Raw genomic sequence first — 22,777 nt, forward strand, 5'->3', positions numbered from 1 at the left:
AACCTAGGCTCGGATACCACTGTTGGGGAACGTAGTAATTTCAAAAAAATTCCTACGCACACACAAGATCATGGTGATGCATAGCAATGAGGAAAGAGTGTGATCTACGTACCCTTGTAGACCGACAGCGGAAGCGTTAGCACAACGCGGTTGATGTAGTCGTACGTCTTCACGACCCGACCGATCAAGCACCGAAACTACGGCACCTCCGAGTTCTAGCACACGTTCAGCTCGATGACGATCCCCGGACTCCGATCCAGCAAAGTGTCGGGGAAGAGTTCCGTCAGCACGACGGCGTGGTGACGATCTTGATGTACTACCGTCGCAGGGCTTCGCCTAAGCACCGCTACAATATTATCGAGGATTATGGTGGAAGGGGGCACCGCACACGGCTAAGAATATGATCACGTGGATCAACTTGTGTCTAGGGGTGCCCCCTGCCCCCGTATATAAAGGATCAAGGGGAGGAGGCCGGCCGGCCCCTATGGCGCGCCAAGGAGGAGTCCTCCTAGTAGGAGTCCTCCTAGTAGGAGGGGGAAAGAAGTGGGGAGGGAGAAGGAAAGGGGGGCGCCGCCCCCCTCTCCTAGTCCAATTCAGACCAGGGGGAGGAGGCGTGCGGCCCACCTTTGGCTGCCCTTCTCTCTCTCCACTAAGGCCCATATGGCCCATTACTTCTCCCGGGGGGGGGGGTTCCGGTAACCCTCCGGCTCTCCGGTTTTCTCCGAAATCACCCGGAACACTTACGGTGTCTGAATATAGCCGTCCAATATATCAATCTTTATGTATCGACCATTTCGAGACTCCTCGTCATGTCCCCGATCTCATCCGAGACTACGAACTCCTTCGGTACATCAAAACTCATAAACTCATAATATAACTGTCATCGAAACCTTAAGCGTGCGGACCCTACGGGTTCGAGAACAATGTAGACATGACCGAGACACATCTCCGGTCAATAACCAATAGCGGAACCTGGATGCTCATATTGGCTCCTACATATTCTACGAAGATCTTTATCAGTCAGACCGCATAACAACATACGTTGTTCGCTTTGTCATCGGTATGTTACTTGCCCGAGATTCGATCGTCGGTATCTTAATACCTAGTTCAATCTCGTTACCGGCAAGTCTCTTTACTCGTTCCGTAATACATCATCTCACAACTAACTCATTAGTTGCAATGCTTGCAAGACTTATGTGATGTGCATTACCGAGAGGGCCTAGAGATACCTCTCCGACGATCGGAGTGACAAATCCTAATCTCGAAATACGCCAACCCAACATGTACCTTTGGAGACACCTGTAGAGCTCCTTTATAATCACCCAGTTACGTTGTGACATTTGGTAGCACACAAAGTGTTCCTCCGGCAAACGGGAGTTGCATAATCTCATAGTCATAGGAACATGTATAAGTCATGAAGAAAGCAATAGCAACATACTAAAAGATCGAGTGCTAAGCTAATGGAATGGGTCATGTCAATCACATCATTCTTCTAATGATGTGATCCCGTTAATCAAATAATAACTCTTTTGTTCATGGTTAGGAAACATAACCATCTTCGATTAATGAGCTAGTCAAGTAGAGGCATACTAGTGACACTCTGTTTGTCTATGTATTCACACATGTATTATGTTTCCGGTTAATACAATTCTAGCATGAATAATAAACATTTATCATGATATAAGGAAATAAATAATAACTTTATTATTGCCTCTAGGGCATATTTCCTTCATTCATATCCTTTATTGATGCTAGTTGTGCTACGGCGTGACCTCATTAGTGTTCTAGGCTCGCGTCTCTAGTCCGGTCTAGCCTAGGACCAGCACAGTACCATCGTTGAACGTTTATTCTACACTGCATCTTTGAATTGATTATTGCTAATCTTTTGCTACCATATATAGCCAACCCACCTCCACATTTTTCTACACCGTGTATACATACGTTCCCTTGGCAATCGCTTTACTCAATCTTCAGAGTTATTTTACACCGCTGGTTGCCGATCACCACCTGCTACATGGTAAGAACTTGTAAGATATTGAGATTTGCTATACTGTGAGCGTTTTACCACTTCCACGTAGTTTATAGGAAATTTTTTTGGATTCTATTTCTTGTTTCTACTAATCATGACAGGATCCAGAGTCAATTCATGGGCTTTGTCGATCGTGGGAGACGTGCCACCACATTTGCAAATACCACAACCGTCACAAGAGGTGCACAAACATCCAAATGCACATGACCAGGTTAATGCATCTATACCACCATATAATGGCCGTTTTAGACCCGCTTTATATATTGAATGGGAGTTCAACATAAAAAATATATTTGCTTCCCATAATTTTGATGAACATAAAAATATTAAGATTGTGGTTGGTTCTTTCAATGGTTATGCTTTGGTTTGGTGGAGTGAATATTGTCGGTTACACCCTGATTATATACCTACTACTTGGGATGATTTGAAACTTGCCATGCGACATACTTTCGTTCCCGCTTATTATACTTGCGACATGATTAAGAAGTTGCAACATTTAAAACAAGGTAGTGACACTGTAACAAAATATTATGATGACTTACAAACTACCTTGTTGCATTCCTCTTTAGAAGAAAGCGAAGATGATTTTATGGATAGATTTTGGGGGGATTAAATAGTGATATTCAAAAGATATTAATTCATGAAGAGTGTTATCCTATGGACCATTTGTTTCGTCTTGCTTACAAAGCTGAACAGGAAATAAAACGACGTGTTGCCCACGAGGAGAACAAGCGCACGGTGCACATACCAAGAGTTTATATGATTGTTCCTTAAACTACTAGGACAATGACAACCACATCCGTTGTTGTGAGGACTACATCACCTCCACCATGTGACACATCGCCCCCGAGAGTCGCTACATCATCGGAGTTGATAATAAGAGGTAATGACAAAGGTACTGATCTTCCATCTCTACATGAGAATGATGAATGCCTTGTCAATTTGAATGCACCATCTGATGAGCTACCCACTACTTTGATCATACCACCTATTTTAGAGGACTATGTTGATAATTTGACTTTGCCGATCAAACAACTGAAATACCAACAATTTTGAGTGCACCCATTGAATTAACTATTGATGCAAAAGAACCAATGTTTAATTATTTTGATATGACCTCTAATCTTGGTGAAGATTCTGTGTCCAATGACTTATTGCATGTTTGCTTATTTAAGCATGTTGTCGCATGTAAATTTGATGCAAGTAAGATTTATTCACCAATGTTGGGATGGTTTAATGATGAATATTGTCAATCTTTTGATATGAATAAGAGCTTCACTTATATGTGCAAACTGATTTGCAATATTTTCATGCCTTCTACTTGTGATAATTTTTTGGCTTTAGATTTTATGAACTATGAAAGTTACTCATGTATACACGTGTCATATGTGCAAAAATCAAGGGAAGTAAAAATGGATGACATATACATATACAACATGTACACCTTGTCTCTTTCGTTAGCCACATTTCAGATTAAGCAACACCGAGTACAACATTGTTTTCAAAAGGGGGAGGATGATGAGGACATGACTACTTTGGATACGACCAAAAATATTGCATACATGCATATTTGTCAGGTGATTTCTAGTGCAAACTATTCAATAATCTATTTATGTTATCCAGAACAGAAATACTTCACACACTTTTGTGTTTTGCCTAACTGCAGGTGTATGGGACATTTGTACAATCCACATATGAAGATAAGGGAAAAGGAGAAGTTTAGGTTTTGTTCAAAAAGTCCTCTCACGTCACTTTTGGGCCAAGAGAAGATAGAGTCCAAGTCTCTCACGTTCTGCATTCAGATTCGGACTGCACAGACATACCTAACTCAAAATGTCAACAACTTTTCCATACGGACTCCGTATTGGGTGATTCTTTTTTCTTGGAAATTAGATTTTGTGCCCTTTCCAACCCAATTGGGATCACGTTCAAATTCGTCCGGCACATTGAGATATTATCCGAGTCAAACAACAAGTCCAAAGGTGTTGTACCACCTCCACTTGGGCCCATGAGCCTTGTACGACCTAGGGTTAGTTTTAGGCTGCCTTGGGACGTCCTTCCACCTCCTTGGCCGCCACCTCTTGCTCCTATATAAGTAGATCCATCTAGTAGCTTTTTCCTTGGGGATTTGTTTAGTTAAAATTTAGCCATTGCAACTTCGTGTACTTCGTTTGTGTCCAACGACCAGACCAAGACCTCGTTCTGATCCCCACCTTTATCAATACTTCATCTATATTCGCAATATTTAGATTGCATTATCATATTGTTGCTTGTTCTTCGATTGCTTGCAGGAATAGACCTTCGTGGTCAGGCTGATCGTGCTTCCGGCATCGTCGGTAACCTCAGGAGATTGGTTTAGCGGATGCTAAGGCGCAACGTCGTGCACGTTTGTAGTCGGACCGTCAAAGTCGTATCCACCAAATCGATAGTTATCATCTCATTGAAAGATCGGGACACCCTCGCCTCTATCAATTATGGTTCTACCCTACATCATCTTGGTATCATGAGCCACGTTGATCACGATTTTGGGGCATCCCCGTTATGCTTCTAGCCTTGTTTTGTTGTTTTTTGTCCTAATTCGAAATTTCCCCTCCAAAATAGCCCCAATTTTTTTTGTGATTTCTTGGTGTGTTGAGATTTTGTTGGTTTGGATCCGTGGATTTGTTTTGTTTTGAGTGGATCTAGCTTCCCATACTTTCCTCCCCAATTTCCATCCCAGAGCCCGGACATCCGGCCCATCAAGCTCGGAGATCTGGCCTTCCACCCGGACATCCGACCCCTGGCAGCAACATCTCCATCCACCGCCCCGTTTTCCGTACATTTTCACCAAATTTTGTCCCGGTGCCCACCATATACCACATATACTTCCGCATACCTCCACCACTTCCACATAGCCCAACCATTTTAGACCGTTTCGCTCTTCGTGCTACTTCGAGGTTTGAGAATTTGAGTTGTGGTACCGTATCCTTTTGTGTTTCGGCTATCTAGATATGGTTCGACATCAACATCACCACCGCTCATCTTCACCACGGCCGCGGTCTACATCATCACCGCCGTCCTACATCATCATCAACAACGACCACCTCGACTACACCTTGGTATTCGTGCCACCATTTTGACACCATACCGGCCATCTAGGGTTCCATCCTACATCATCTTGCTCTGATACCAAGATGAAGTAGGGTGGAACCCTAGATGGCCAATCTTTCACGAAAGGAGCGGATCCCGCGATGAACACGAAGAACATGAGGGGAAAACAATAGGGGAAATCACAAGGGGGTACAAAGAGGAACACTCAAACCAACAAGTATGATCACACATGTGCTAGATCCTCGAAACACAAAGAGATACAAGATCCGAATCCAACAAAGGATGATACATAGGGTAACCGGTTCTTCTCAGTGAGGAGGTCTTGATGTCTTCTCCGTGAGAAGGTCTTGAATCCAAGGTGGATCTTCTCCGTAGAGGGGCCGCGGTCTCTCTCGTGGAGTAGATCCGATATGGATGAGCGTAGCTCTATCTCTCAAATGAGCTATCACAACGCTAACTCTAAAACGTAGGTGGAGGGTGAGTATATATAGTCTAAGGGGCGAAGGGGTACATGGGCCTCGGCCCAGATGCACTGCACGCAGGCAGGGAAGGCCGGACGTCCGGGCGTCGGGCCGGATGTCCGGGCTGGCGGGGTTGGTCTTGTTGCTCTCGGGTTCGGCGGTGTCCGGATTTCCGAGGCCGAGACCGGATGTCCGGGACTTGGTGAGGTGCCGGATGTCCGGCCACTGATGTTGTTGGTCGTCTGTTAGGGCAGCCCCTGCGCGTCTGCCCAGGCGCCGCATGTCCGGACTCTGGCCCGGAGGTCCGGCCGCTGTAGCTTCAGCAGATCCGTCTTCTTCCGTCGTTGCTTCCAGGCTTCCCTCGTGGATGGTGTAGTTGTTCCTTGGCACTTGCACTCCTCCTCGTCATCCGTGAAGCTCCGACAATACCTATGCATGCACACGGGAGAAGTGTCAAGTAGTATACCATCCTCAAAGGGGTCAAGTGAGCACGTGTAAGGGAGATGATTCACCTTTGAGTATGTGAAGTAGATGTTGCACGTTTCACTCGCCAAATGGACTCTTGACATGGTGATGTCCATAGGATGCTCCGCATCATCTCCCCTCCCTTGGGAAAGATCCGACCTCGGGTCAAAAACCAAATCACCATGGGAAATAGATGGCTTCGCCGAGTAGAAGTGGACGTTCACCAATTACTTGTCATCTTGAAGCTCGGAATGGGCACTCTCCAATGCCGCACCATCTTGTGATTCCTTCAAAAGGAGTAAGGACAACAAACACTTGGAAAAACAAATGTGGTTAGCGTTAGTGCAAAACCAAGCATTCGATAGGTGAGTCACGAAACAAGTGTCGTCATCATGCAAAGCATATGGTGTGACAAAGGATTGTGACATGGCATGTAAGCATATCAATCGAGCACAAGTAAAGATATCAAAACCAATTAGAATGAGGTGTCTAAACACATGGGTCAAGTGCAAGACAATCCAAGCATAATGTGCATGGGGTGTAGTGAATATCGTGTGGCACTCAACACGATGGAAAGAGCAATTGTTCATCATGTGTGAGGCAATCAAGGCAAGCATGTAGCAATCAATGGGACATGGCATATGTGAAGTGATGACATTGTTGCAACCAAACATATGAGAGGAGCAAGTAATCCAAGAATTAGATGCAACACACAAGGCATATATATCATGATGCATGGAACGGGGAAAATGACAAGTCGAAGCAAGATATCAAATATGTCTGCAATCAAGTGGTCCAAGATGAACAATAAGTCTCATGGTGCAAGCAACACAAGTAATATGATCCGCAATATCCATGCTCAAGAAAGATGTCACCTTGAAAGTGTGTCCTCGTGCATCCTTCAGAATGCCGAAGTACAAGCAAGTGCGATGTAGAATTGTCGTGGTAGGAGGTGGTTCGCTCTCAAGAGGTCGGATTGTCAACTCACATGACGTGGAAGTTGACACGAAGTCCAAGTATCCTACACATGCACACAAGGAAAGAAAGAATGTATGCGCATGGGAGATAAACACATCATCCATCATGATGGTTCTCTTCTCTTGCACATAACCATTAGAAGCACAAGTGCGTGAATAATATGATGCAACAATGGCAATATTCATGACACTAGGTATATCGTGCAAAGAGGTAAGACAAGCATGCTTCGTAAGGAATATGTCAAAATCTCCGAATATATGTGAGAATGCTATGGGGTCAACCTCATTATCAAGACTAAAGGCATTGTTGCATTCAATACATGTCAAATCATCTAGCATGAGGGAGGCAACATATGGAGAGATATGACAAGAAGCAATAACAATCATGTGCAAAGCATGTAGATGGTTGTCATCAATCGCATGAAGTGAGCAAGTATGAATCATTGGTGATGCAACATAAGCAAGAATAGTAATCAAGTCATGCAAGCTAGTAGTGCGAAGATGAAACATACTAGAGGAAATCATGGCAATCATGTCAGGTGAGCAAATAATAGGCATATGCACTGCACATGACATATCGCAAGAACGAACACAAAGCAAGATCATAGACGCAAAGAACAAGAGTCCCCCTTCCATTGTCTTCATGATCTTGGATGGAGGACGTACTCCTTTCCCTTTATCTTGAAGATGTAGTGGTTCATTCGGCCGTTGTGGACGACTCCTCTATCGAATTGCCATGGGGTCCAAGGAGAAGATGGCAAACGGTCATTGGAACGACGTCGCACTCCAAGGTGTCTTCGTAGGCGCCGATTTTGAAGGAGACTTGTACTCGGTGCTCGAATTGGATGGTGCCGGAGTCACTAAGCCATTGCACTTTGTATGGATGTGGATGCTTCGTCTTGGGCAATTGGAGCTTGGAGCAACGTTGTTCGCTTGCGAGATTATGACAACTCCCTCCATCGATGATGACCTTGACGGATCGTCCATTGATGCCGGCCTTGGTGTGGAATATGTGGCATCGTTGGTCTTCTTCTTGGTGATGTTGGAGAGTCAAAACCTTGGAGACAACAAGGGCTGGACTTGAATCTTCATTGCAAAAGACTTGTTTCTCATCATCATTCACTTGCCGGTGCATGGCGACTTGCTCGATGGCATCCATTTCTTCTTCGCTCATGGAATCATAGGTGTCGTCGTTGTTGAGGATCATGGTGCGCTTGTTGGTGCACTCATAGGACTTGTGGCCTCGGCCTCCACAAGTGAAACACTTGAAGGAACTCGTCTTGACAGTCTCATCGGTTGGAGTTGATGATGATGAAGCTCTCGGCTTGAAGTTGTTCATGGTAGGAGGATGACTTGGAGTTGACGAAGCTTTCTTGGAACTCGTCTTGTCGATGCTGGTAGTAGAATGCTTTGTAGTCGGTGTTAGAGTCCTTGAAGCTTGGTTGTTGGAGAAGTCATTGGACTTGGATGAGAACTTGGCATACTTGAAATCATCTTGCACTTGCCGTTCCGCTTTGGTAGCTTGGTGCACTAGCTCGATGAGATTTGAGTATGGTTGGAAGTCGGCGATCTTCTTGATGGGATGATTGAGTCCATTCAAGAAACGTGCCATTGTTTTCTCATCATCATCCATGACATTGGCTCGTATCATTGCAATCTCAATCTCCTTGTATTACTCTTCAACGCTCTTGATTCCTTGCTTGAGTTGTTGGAGTTTCTTGAAGAGGTCGCGGTTGTAGTAGGTAGGTACGAAGCGTGCTCTCATGACATCCTTCATTTGCGCCCAAGTAGTGATGGGTGGTTCACCTCTTGCCTCTCGGCGCTCTATGATTTGTTCCAACCAGATGAGCACATAGTCTTGGACCTCAAGGGATGCCATCGCAATCTTCTTCTCTTCTTCATAATTGTGCAAACAGAAGATCTTGTCAACTTTCAATGCCCATGAAAGGTACTCTTCGGGATCGTTGCTTCCGTTGAACTTGGGCATGGTGAACTTGAGCTTGCCATAGCGTTGCTCTTAATTGTGTTGGGGTCGGGGATGATGACGCCCATGTTGTTGATGATTGTTCAACTCGTGGTGCTCTTGGCGTGGAGGGTTGTCAACCTCTTGTTGCTCTTGTCATGGAGGATCTTCATGATCTTGAGGAACTTGTTGTTCTTGATGTGCTTGTGGTGGAGCTTGACGAGCTCGGTCGGCTACGACTCGACTTGAATCGGGTAGAGCTTGTTGTGCCTCAAGTGCTTGAGTGTCACGGAGTTGTTGTTCTTGACGTTGTGCCTCGGCATCTTGAGCATTTTGGGGTAGACGCACTCGCTCTTCCTCTTCATGTTATCGTTGTCGTTGCCGTTCTCGTGCTAGCGCAAAGGCCTCTTGAGTTTGACGTTGATGGCGCTCTTGAGAGTCGGTGTCGCGTAGGGGATTGAGGCTTGCTGGACGATCGTTGCGCGCGGCTCGGCGAAGAGTGTTCGATGTCGGTGTACTTGAGCTAGAGAGGGTGAAGTCAGAGTGGCGGCTTGAACGGCTCCTTCTTGAAGTGGAAGAAGAGCGGTTGAGCAACAAAGCGAGAATCTCGTCCATCCTTGCATCATTCTCTTGCTTGTGATCGTCGAGCTTGTGGTCGAACTAGTCCCTTGTACGTTGCTCGAAAAGTCGCAACTCGGCGGCAAGGTTGTCGATGCGTTCACTCATGGCTTGTTGCTCTTGATGCAAAGCACGTTGTGCACCAAAGAGGTGACTCTTGGTGACGAAGGAGTTCATGTCGTCATCTTGCCCCATGAAGAGTGGGTTGGTAGAAGTACTTGGCCTATCCATCATTCCAAGACAAATGTGAGTGGTAGAACGAGAAGAATGAGTACCAAATGTACCTTGACCGAAGTTGAAAGTGGATCGAGGATCACTGCAATGTAGGACAAGGAAATATCACAATTGGTACTATCTCTTGTCGGTTTCTCACACCTACACAAGTAAAAGCTTTTGTTGGAGCTTGGTTAGGATGGTGGCACAAGTAAAAGAACGGTAACCTCGTCTTGCTATTTGACATATCACTCTTGCCACTACATTGATAGCCATCATAGCCTTACTCCTTTGCGTTGCTTACCCATTTAGACTAGCCATTGAGTATTGCCGGCAACGAGACTTGTGCACATTAGTGAGCAAGCTCCACCAAAAGCTTTTACTTGTGTAGGTGTGAGAAACCGACAAGAGCTAGTACCAATTGTGCTACTTCCTTGTCCTACATTGGAGTGATCATCGATCCACACTCAACTTCGGTCAAGGTACACTTGGTATTCGTTCTTCTCTTTCTACCACTCACATTTGTCTTGGAATGATGGATAGGCCAAGTACTTCTACCAACCCACTCTTCATGGAGCATGACGACATGAACTCCTTCGTCACCAAGAGTCACCTCTTTGGTGCACAACGTGCTTTGCATCAAGAGCAACAAGCCATGAGTGAACGCATCGACAACCTCGCCGCCGACTTGCGACTCTACGAGCAACATGCAAGGGACTACTTCGACCACAAGCTCGATGATCACAAGCACTGAATGACACAAGAATGGACGAGATTCGCACTTTGTTGCTCAACCGCTCTTCTTCCACTTCAAGAAGGAGCTGTTCAAGCCGACACTCCGACTTCACCCTCTCCGGCTCAAGTACACCGACATCCAACACTCTTCACCGTGTCACGCACTGCGAGCATCAAGCGAGCCTTAATCCTCTACGCGACACCGACTCTCAAGAGCGCCGACAACGCCAAACTCAAGAGGCCTTACACTAGCATGCGAACGGCACAGACAATGCCAACATGAAGAGGAAGAGCGAGCGCGTCTACACCAAGCTGCACAAGATATCGAGGCACAACGACAAGACGAACAACTCCGTGACGCTCAAACACTTGTGGCATGATGCAGAGCATCCTATGGACATCACCATGTCAAGAGTCTGTTTGGCAAGTGACACGTGCGACATCTACTTCACATACATAAAGGTATTGTCGGAGCTTCACGGATGTTGAGTAGGAGTGCAAGCGCCAAGGAACAACTACACCATCCGCGAGGGAAGCCTGGATGCGACGACGGAAGAAGACGGAGCTGCTGAAGCTACAACGGCCGGACATCCGGGCCAGAGGCCGGACATCCGACACTTGTGCAGCCTCCAAGGAGCTGCACCAACAGACGACCAAAGCATTAGCGGCTGGACATCTGGCCCGTGTGCCCGGACATCCAGCGCCTCAGCAACGCCCGGACATCCGGCATCCTTCCCGGAAATCTGGCATCCCCTATCTAGAGAAGGATTCGAACTGCCACTTCAGCCCAGACATCCGGCCCATGCCTCGGACATCCGACCTCCCACGAACGGCCAGACATCCGGCCCCCATCCCAGACATCCAACGCCTGCTTGCACGCAGAGTCGGGCCAGAGGCCGATGTATCCCTTTCCCACTTACCCCTTCGTGGCTTAGACTATATATACTCCTTCTCCTCCTCCTAGTTAGGGTTAGCAAAGGTTTAGCTCATTTTGTGTGAGAGCTTTGCTCATCCACTTGGTTACCTTCTCCACAGAGATTCGAGCCTCCACCGAAGAAGATCCCCCAAGCAGATTCAAGACTCCTTTTAGGGAAGAACTCAAGACCTCCTCACGGAGAAGACTGGCTACCCTTGTATCATCCTTAGTTGTCCGTGGATCGTGTATCTTCTCTTATGTATTCAAGGATCTAGCACTTGTGCGACTTGTTCTTGTTAGTTTGAGTGTTCCTCTTGTGTTTCCCCTTGTGATTTCCCTCGTTTCCTTCCTTGTGTTCCTCGTGTTCTTTGCGGGATCTACTCCTTTCATGAAAGATCGGCCGATTAGGGTTCTACTTGTGTTTAGAGCCACGTTGATCACGATTTCGGAGTCTCCCCGTTGTGTTTTCTAGCCTAATTTTGTTGATTTCGTCCTAAATTCGAAAATCCCCACCAAAAAATAGCCCCCAATTTTTTTGTGATTTGTTGGTTTTGATGATGTTTTGTTGATTTTGATCTATGAATTTGCTTGGTTTCGAGTGGATCTAGCATATCCCCAAGTTTGCCCACTTTCCATCCATGAAATCCATCAAATTTTGCCCCTTGGAATCATCAATTTCCTCCCCAAATGAGATCTGGATTCGTCGGCCGGACATTCGGGCCAAAGGCAGGACATCCGGGTCCCCGTCCGGACATCCGGCTCCTAGAGCGCCAAATATGCACGGTTCTGGACATCAGGTCCCGGATTTCCGGCCCCGAGCCCGGATGTCCGGCCCCTGGGATTTCAGCCTTCCCCGATTCACCGTTTTGTCCATAACTAATTCATCCGGAGTCCATTTTTGACGTTCTTTAGCTCGTTGAAAAGCTCTTGACATCCCCCTTCCCACTAAAATACTACCATCACCATTTGACTCCATCAAATTTTTGGAAGTTTGGCATCTTTGCCTAGGGCTTCCACCACAACCTCCGCATAACCATCACCGACTTCCGCAACCTAACCAATTTGGTTCCCCATCGCATTAGTGGTTGCTTGAGGAGTGATTTGAGTCTCCTAAGGTGTTTAGGCTACTTAGGGACGGTTGCTTCTTCATCAACCACCACCACCACCATAACTTCCGCATAGGCTTGGCCACCATACACTTCCACCATCCCAACTTAACCCAATTTTGTTAGTGTTGTGAGTTGTGTCTCCTAAGGTGTTTCGGATACTAAGGGACCATGCTTTCAACTCCGACACCATGTATGGTACACCACCTTAACCTCCACTTCCGCTTTGCCTACTCGCAAAACCCATCATTGCATTTCCGCAATCCCATTGAGCTTCCGCAACCACTATCGCATCCCGCTACCACCATTTGACATTTGCCATTTGAGATTTTGAGTTTGCGGTTTATCCATTTCCTAAGGTGTTTCGGCTACTTAGGGACGAGTCTCCATCATCTTGGTATCTCCATCAAGATCACCGCCACTCATCATCGCCAAGGACGGTAACCTCCATATCATCTTGGTATCGTGGTATCCCTCCATTGTATATTCCCATGCAATTGCATCGATAACCCCTAGCCCATTTTGCGTCACTTGCCTATCGAGACTAGACTTTCAGTATTGCTGGCAACATTACTTGTGCACATTAGTGATCTACACCATACATTGCATGCATACCATATATATTGGTATCATATCATCTCGTGTGCCTCAAGTTTGTTCCCGCATATACACAATTACTATCTTGGTTTGTGCATTTCGCATAGTGGCCATACAAAAAAAAAGAAAGAAGAATAAGCTTTTAAGCAAAATAGAAAGAGCAACGAAGCTTGTAAGCAAGTACCATAGCATCATACCACATTGTCATATCCGATCATCTTGGATCACCTTGAGAGGAACATCGGGAACCATACATATATAGCATACTTGGGATAGAAAACTCATACATTTTGCATCTTATAGGTTGTGCACAAGTGTCGTATCCGCATATAGAGCAATCGTGCTAGTGTCTCTCTTGAGTTATGCAACACGAGCGTTTTCTGTGGATTCCACATTTTGTGCTCATCCTTGGTTGCACGACCCCATTTATCTATCCGTGTGTGTGTTCCTGTGTGCCACATATTTCTATTGCTCTACTTGTTACATTTACGAATTTGTGAATCTCTTTCAACATTATTGACTCTTGCTAACATTTTGCATCAAATTTTTGTGCAACTATCCTCACCGAGCTCCACCATAAGCCTTATTTGTGTAGGTGTGAGTAACCGACAAGAATTGGTACCAGTTGTGCTATTTCCTTGTCCACATTGGAGTGATCATTGATCCACTTTCAACTTAGGTCAAGGTACATTTGGTATTCGTTCTTCTCTTTCTCCCACTCATATTTGCTCGAGTCTTATGATGGATAGGCAAGGCATTTCATCTTCGGTCTACAACAACAACGATGAGGTCGATGCCATGCAAAACTCCACCGACGCCAAGATGCAAGCTCAAATGGAGGAGATCAAAGCCATCATCAAGTCCTACAAGCGGTCTTCCTCATCTTCGAGAAGACGCTCAAGAGCACATGCCTCTGAGCTACCATCTCCCGCAAGGTCACATCAGCGTCGACACCATCACCACTATGAACGTGAAGGTCAAGAGCTCAACACCAACAACCTCTCATTGACTTCACCATCGCCCTTGGCATCTTCGCCAAGCGACTTCAAGGCATCTTCGCCTATGGAGATCCAACATCTTCGCCAACAAGAACCTCAAGACTACGCTCAATAGAAGCTCCCCAAGCTCAAGTCCACGACTTCCACGCGCTACTACGACCTCGACACCGACCACAAGATTCCTTTCTATGGGACTCAAGAACCCGAGGAGTATCTCGAGTGGGAGCGTTTGATGGACGACTACCTCAAGCTACATCAAGTTCCTCCCAAAGATCAAGTGAAGTGCGCCACAAGGAACTTCCACGACTACGCGTCCACATGGTGGCTTCACAACACCTTCGGAGACCTACGACATGAGTTGGCCCAAGACGAAGAGAGCTTTGCGACATGAGTTCGTGCCCCCAACCCACACGGAACAACTTCAACGCCAATTGGAGAACACCATCCAAGGATCCAAGTCCATTGATGAGTACTTCAAGGAGATGAAGAAAGCCTTGCGACGAGCTGGCGTGGACGACCCCATTTCGATGAAGTTCCACTTCATGATGGGATTACACAACGAAATCTCCAAGACAATATTCCTCGAGAACTACAAGTCCCTCGACGACAACTACATTAGTGCTCTCAAGGTGGAACAAGAACTCATGAAGGCCAAAGCTTCTCCACCCCAAGCTCACTTCGCGACGACCAAGCTCCATGAGGATGAGCCTGAGGCTAGTACCACCAAGATGTCTAAGCCTAACGAGCTCCAAGACGATGCTCCCAGGTTCGACTTCACTGCCATCCCTCTTTGTGGAATTGATGATGCCGAGTCTACTTCGACTCTTTTTCAAGATGGTGCGGCGACAAGTATGACTACGGAGAACCTCAAGGACCAAGCTTTGGAGGCGAGCGACAAGGTGGCGAGCAAGGATGATGCTTCCATCTTAGGAGGCGAGAGTGATGATGTGCCATCTTCGTCCTTCATCCACGACGACAACAACGAGATGGTTGAGCATGGGATTTTCCCTTCGACCACGGCGACGTATGATGACTTGAGTGACTTGTGCCACCATATTGAGAGTGAGAGTGACTTTACCACTAGCCCCATATATGTGTTGCCACAATTCACATGTGAGGAAAGTCACAACCCCCACCACTTGAGTGAGATGAGTGACTCTACCATATGTGAGTTTGACTTCACCTATTTTAAGGGAGTGAGCGAACCACCACATAGAGAGAGTGAGATAGTTGATAGGTCATGTGAGGCCACTTTCAACACTAACGCCTTGACCTCTACCTCTATTGTGTCTTCTCATTTGGTGCTAGGTCCCATATATGATGACGCGCCGATTCACGGCGACCACGACCTACCTTTGGACAAGACGATGGCCAAGGTGGAATATCATGCACCCCCACATGGTTCCATCACGATGATGATCTTGACCACCATTTGGTCTTGCCCACCTCACCTACACCACTAGAGTGGAATGAACAAGGTAACATAGGTGAAGGTGATGCTCTCGTCCCACTAGTGGACATTCTTGACATTGATTGCTTGCATGATGCTGGTCCACCTATTTCCATGATTCATGCTAGTGCAACTTCCTCATGTGATGATTTCTTGCCCATTTATGATGAGTGTGATGATTCTCATGTGGAGTCTATTAGTTGTGATGCCATGTTGCATAGGATTTCTTGTGACAATACCTTAGGTCACATCATGTTTGCCAATCCGGTTGACTTGTCATATGCTATGCATGAGATCAATCATATGCCATGCCATGACCACCTAGCTTCGGATATGCATTGTTTTGGGTGTTGCCCATTTTCTCCATATGATGTTTCAAATATTGCACATGAGGATACCACCATAGTTTGCTCATACATTTTAGGAGATTGTGACCACTCCCATCCATTGCATGATCCTTATACTTGTATTCTCAATTTGCATCCCCATCGTGTTATACACAATAACTATTCTTTCATGATGGATGACATGTTCTTATACCATGCATCTAATTTCTTTGAGCGATGCTTATCTTGTGCTAACTCTCACATGCACATACACATCATGATGGATGATGTGTACATTTACCACACACAAAATTTCTTTCATTTGTGTTTCTTTTGTGTAGGTACCCATGAATACTTGTCAACCTCGCAATCCCACGAGTTGACAAAATGAGCTCTAGAGAGCAACGATGACTTGGAATCCCATGGATTGTCTTTCCCACCGCTCTCTTCACGCAAAGACTTTGCACATTTCTTCTACATGACCCTCACTTGGCTATGGGTTATTGTCCATTACATATTATATGCCCATCTTGACATGTTCCCTTTGAATGATATGTTCATTCCTATGCCTTTGCCATGCATTTGTGACCCATGCTTTGCATTACACATGATGATTGATTCTCATACTTGTATGTGTATTTGCAAGCTTGGTGGGGATATTACTTGTTATTGCCATATTTGCTTTGTGCCCCATGCCTATGATGATACTATGATCTTGCTTTGTGTTCATGCTTGCGATACGTTATGTGCATTGTCTATGCCTATTATTTTCTCACATGACATGATTGCAATGATTTCCTCTAGTATATTGCATCTTCACACTACTAGCTTACACAACTTGATTACTATGATTGCTTATGTTGCATCACCGATGATTCCTACTTGCTCATTTAATGCGGTTGATGACAACCATCTACATGCTTATCACATGATTGTTATTGCTTGCCGTCATATATCTCCATATGTTGCCTCTCTCATGCTATATGATTTGCCATGTATTGAGTGCAATTATGCCTTTAGTCTTGATAATGAGTTTGCCCCCATAGCATTCTCACATATATTTGGAGATTTTGACATATTTCTTGTCAAGCATGCTTGCCTTCCTTCTTTGCACCATATACCTCATGCCATGAATATTGCCATTGTTGCACCATATTATTCATGCACTTGTGCTTCTAATGGTTATGTGCAAAAGAAGAGAACCATCATGATGGATGATGTGTTTATCTACCATGCGCATACATTCTTTGCTTTCTTGTGTGCATGTGTAGGATACTTGGACTTTCTGTCGACTTCCACTTCACATGAGTTGACCATTCGAGCTCTTGAGAGCGAGCCGCATACATTCGACAATGACTCGCTTCTACACCACCTTTCATACCACTTCGGCATTGTGAAGGAAGCACAAGGACACACCTTCAAGGTGACATCTTTCTTGAGCATGGATATGACGGATCATACTACTTGTGTTGCTTGCACCATGAGACTTATTGTTCATCTTGGACCACTTGATTGCACACATGTTAGAGATCTTGCTTCGACTTGTCATTTTCACCGTTCCATGCATCATGATATATATGCCTTGCGTGTTGCATCCAATTCTTGGATTACTTGCTCCTCTCATATGTTTGGGTGCAACAATGTCATCACTTCACATATGCCATGTCCCATTGATTGCTACAAGCTTGCCTTGATTGCCTCACACATGATGAACAATTGCTCTTTCCATTGTGTTGAGTGCCATACGATATTCACTACACCCCATGCACATTATGCTTGGATTGTCTTGCACTTGAACCATGTGTTTCGACACTTCATTTTATTTGGTGTTGTGAATGATTCCTATGCCTACCATAGACCTTTCATTGAGCGCTTTGCCCATGTTTGCTATGATCTTGAGGTAGATGCTTATTCACTTAACCCACATATTTGCATCACTACCTCACATTTACATGCTTGTCTCCATGATATCTTTGCTTGTGCTCAATTTATGTGCTTATATGCCATGTCACAATCCTTTGTCACACCATATGCTTTGCATGATGACGACACTTGTCTGGTGAATAACCTCTTGAATGCTTGGTTTTTCACTAACGCTAACCACATTTGTTTTTCCAAGTGTTTGTTATCCTTACTCCTATTGAAGGAATCACAAGACGATGCGACATTGGAGAGTGCCCATTTCGAGCTTCCAGATGACAAGTACTTGGTGAATGTCCACTTCTTCATGGCGAAGCCATTTCTTTCCCATGGTGATTTGGTTTTCGATCCGAGGTCGGATCTTTACCAAGGGAGGGGAGATGATGTGGAGCATCCTATGGACATCACCAAGTCAAGAGTCTGTTTGGCAAGTGACACGTGCGACACCTACTTCACATACATAAAGGTATTGTCGGAGCTTCACGGATGTTGAGGAGGAGTGAAAGTGCCAAGGAAAAACTACACCATCCGCGAGGGAAGCCTGGAAGCGACGACGGAAGAAGACGGAGGTGCTGAAGCTACAACGGCTGAACATCCGGGCCAGAGGCCGGACATCCGTCGCCTGTGCAGCCTCCAAGGAGCTGCACCAACAGACGACCAAAGCATCAGCGGCCGAACATCTGGCCCGTGTGCCCGGACATCCGGCGCCTCTGCAACACTCGGACATCCGGCATCCCTCCCGGAAATCCGGCATCCCCTATCCAGAGAAGGACTCGAACTGCCACTTCAGCCCGGACATCCAGCCCGTGCCCTGGACATCCAGCCTCCCGCGAACGGCCGGACATCCGGCGCCTGCCTGCGCGCAGAGTCGGGCTAGAGGCCCATGTATCCCTTTCCCACTTACCCCTTCGTGGCTTATACTATATATACTCCTTCCCCTCCTCCTAGTTAGGGTTAGCAAAGGTTTAGCTCATGTTTGTGTGAGAGCTTTGCTCATCCACTTGGTTACCTTCTCCACGGAGATTCGAGCCACCACCGGAGAAGATCCCCCAAGCGGATTCAAGACCCCTTTTAGGGAAGAACTCAAGACCTCCTCACGGAGAAGACCAGCTACCCTTGTATCGTCCTTAGTTGTCCGTGGATCGTGTATCTTCTCTTATGTATTCGAGGATCTAGCACTTGTGTGACTTGTTCTTGTTAGTTTGAGTGTTCCTCTTGTGTTTCCCCTTGTGATTTCCCTCGTTTCCCTCCTTGTGTTCCTCGTGTTCTTTGCGGGATCCGCTCCTTTCGTGAAAGATCGGCCGATTAGGGTTCTAGCCTACATCATGGCGCAACAGGCTCTACGCGATTCGGGTCGAGCCGTAGCCAACCGAGGCCGACAAGCCCATGAATAAGAGGAAGCATTTCGCGAAGAAATTCAAGAACAAAGATTTCAAGCTCGCGTGCATCGTCAAGTCCCTCAAGTTACTCCTCGAGCTCGACAAGCTCCTCCACAAGCACGTCAAGAACAACAAGTTCCTCAAGATCACGAAGACAATGGAGATCCTCCACGACAAGAGCAACATGAGGTTGACAATCCTCCTCATCACGAGCGACACGATCTTAACAACCATCAACAACATGGACGTCATCATCCACGACCCCAACACAATGAAGAACAACGCTACGGAAAGCTCAAGTTCACCATGCCCAAGTTCAATGGAAGCAACGATCCCGAAGAATATCTTTCATGGGCATTGAAGGTTGACAAAATCTTCCATTTGCACAACTATGAAGAAGAGAAGAAGATCGCAATGGCATCCCTTTAGTTGCAAGACTATGTTCTCATTTGGTGGGAACAAGTCATAGAGCGCCGAGAGGCAATAGGTGAACCACCCATCACTACTTGGGCGCAAATGAAGGATGTCATGAGAGCATGCTTTGTGCCTACCTACTACAACCGCGACCTCTTCAAGAAACTCCAACTACTCAAGCAAGGAACCAAGAGCGTTGAAGAGTACTACAAGGAGATGAAGATTGCCATGATACAAGCCAATGTCACGGAAGATGAAGAGCAAACAATGGCACGTTTCTTGAATGGATCAACCATCCTATCAAGAAGATCGCTGACTTCCAACCATACACGAATCTCATTGAGCTAGTGCATCAAGATACCAAAGCGGAACGCCAAGTGCATGATGATTTCAAGTATGCCAAGTACTCATCCAAGTCCTACGACTTCTCCAACAACAAATCTTCAACAACTCCAACACCGACTACCAAGCCTTCTACTAGCACCATCGACAAGTCGAGTTCCAAGAAAGCTTCGTCAACTCCAAGTCATCCTCCTACTACGAACAACTTCAAGCCGAGAGCTTCATCATCATCAACTCCAACCGATGAGACCTTCAAGACTAGTTCCTTCAAGTGTTTCACTTGTGGAGGCCGAGGCCACATGTCCTATGAGTGCACCAACAAGCGCACCATGATCCTCAACAACAACGGCACCTACGATTCCATGAGCGAAGAAGAAATGGGCGCCATCGAGCAAGTCGCCATGCACCAGCAAGTCAACGATGACGAGGAACAAGTCTTTTGGGATGAAGATTCAAGTACCGCCCTTGTTGTCTCCAAGGTCTTGACTCTCCAACATCACCAAGATGAAGACCAAAGATGCCATATCTTTCATACCAAGGCCGACATCAATGGACGATCCGTCAAGATCATCATCGATGGAGGAAGTTGTCATAATCTCGCAAGTGAAGAACTTTTCTCCAAGCTCCAATTTCCCAAGATGAAGCATCCACATCCATATAAAGTGCAATGGCTTAGGGACTCCACCACTATCAAAGTCGAGCACCGAGTACAAGTCTCCTTCACAATTGGCACCTATGAAGACACCTTGGAGTGCGACGTCGTTCCAATGACTGTTTGCCATCTTCTCCTTGGACGCCCATGGCAATTCGATAGAGGAGTAATCCACAATGGCCGAACGAACCAATACATCTTCAAGATGAAGGGCAAGGAGTACGTCCCCCATCCAATGTCGCCAAGTCAAGTGATCACCGACAAGCAAGCCACCCATCATGGAGATCATAGTGAGAGAGCGATCCACCAAAAAGAGAGTGAGCACCACAAGCCCAAATCAAGTGCCTCCATGTTGAGTGAAAAGAAGAACCTCGTTCTATTTGCCACCAAACGTGAGATAAGATAAGTGTGTGAGAACCCATCTTGTGTGATACACTATGTCCTCTTAGGCAAGGACAACGCACCAAAGGCTAACAACTCTCACACTCTACCTTTAGTCTTGTCTTCTCTTTTGCAGGAATTTCAAGATGTTTTCCATGATGAGCTACCTCCGGGTCTACCTCCTCTATGAGGCATTGAGCACCGAATCGACCTTATCCCCGGAGCACCTCTTCCGAACAAATCTCCCTACCGCGTCAACCCCGAAGAAACCTGAGAAATACAAAGGCAAGCAAAGCATCTCATAGACCATGGACATGTGTGTGAAAGTTTGAGCCCTTGTGCCGTCCTAATCATTCTTGTGCCAAAACGTGACGGTAGTTTTCGCATGTGCTCCAATTGTAGACCTATGAATGCTATCACCGTTCGCTATAGGTATCCCATTCCACGCCGAGATGATATGCTTGATGAGCTTAGTGGTGCCACTATCTTTTCGAAAATTGATCTCAAGAGTGGTTACTATCAAATCCGCATACAAGAGGGTGATGAATGGAAAACCGCTTTCAAAACCAAGTTTGGTTTGTATGAGTGGTTAGTCATGCCTATGGGTCTATCGGAAGCACTGGGTACTTTTATGCGTCTTATGAATCATGTCTTTCGCCCTTATATTGGTATATTTGTTGTGGTCTACTTTGATGATATCCTTGTTTATAGCAAATCTCTTAGAGATCATGTCACCCATGTTCGAACCGTTTTGGAATCTCTTCGAAAAGAGCAACTCTATGCTAATATGGAGAAATGCCTTTTTGGCATTGACAAGCTCGTTTTCTTGGGTTTTGTTGTTTCCTCTAAGGGTGTTCATGATGACGAGTCCAAGATCAATCATATTAATACTTGGCCACAACCAACCAATTTGCAACAAGTGCGTAGCTTTCTTGGCCTTGCGGGTTTCTATCGTTGCTTTGTGAAGTATTTTAGCACCATTGCTTTGCCTTTGCATGCTTTGAGAAAGAAGAATGCGCCTTTTGTTTGGGGACCATCCCAAGATACTGCATTCAACGAGCTTAAGAATTTGCTTACTCATGCTCCCATGCTTGCTTTACCCAACTTCGACAAGCCTTTTGAGATTCATTGCGATGCTAGTGGTAATGGCATAGGAGGTGTGTTAACACAACAGAAGCGCCCCATAGTCTACTTTAGTGAGAAACTTTCCGGAGTGCAACTCAATTACCCCATCTATGACAAAGAGCTATATGCTTTAGTGCATGTTTTACATGAATGGGAACACTATCTTCGCCCACATGAGTTTATCATTCATACCGATCATGAGACTCTCAAGTATCTTAAGGGTCAAACCAAGTTGAAAAAACATCATGCTAAATGGAGTGAATTTATTTAGTCTTTTCCTTATGTCATTAAGTACATCAACGGAAAGGAAAATATTGTAGTGGATGCACTTTCTCGCATATGCATGCTCATTACTCAACTTGAATTGGATGTCATTGGTTTTGAGCATATCAAAGACTTGTATGAGCATGATGCAACTTTTGCTACTCCTTATGCCAAGTGTTTGTCGCACACCTCTTGGGAACGCTATTACATCAAAGATGGATATCTTACGAGAGCTAACAAACTTTGCATCCCCGAGTCTTCTCTTCGTTTGTTACTTTTGCAGGAATCTCATGGAGGAGGCTTAATGGGACATTTCGGACGCGACAAGACGTTCACTACGCTCTCGAAGAACTACT

This window comes from Triticum aestivum, chromosome 7A, assembly GCF_018294505.1.
Source record: "Triticum aestivum cultivar Chinese Spring chromosome 7A, IWGSC CS RefSeq v2.1, whole genome shotgun sequence".
In the NCBI taxonomy this organism is placed as follows: domain Eukaryota; kingdom Viridiplantae; phylum Streptophyta; class Magnoliopsida; order Poales; family Poaceae; genus Triticum; species Triticum aestivum.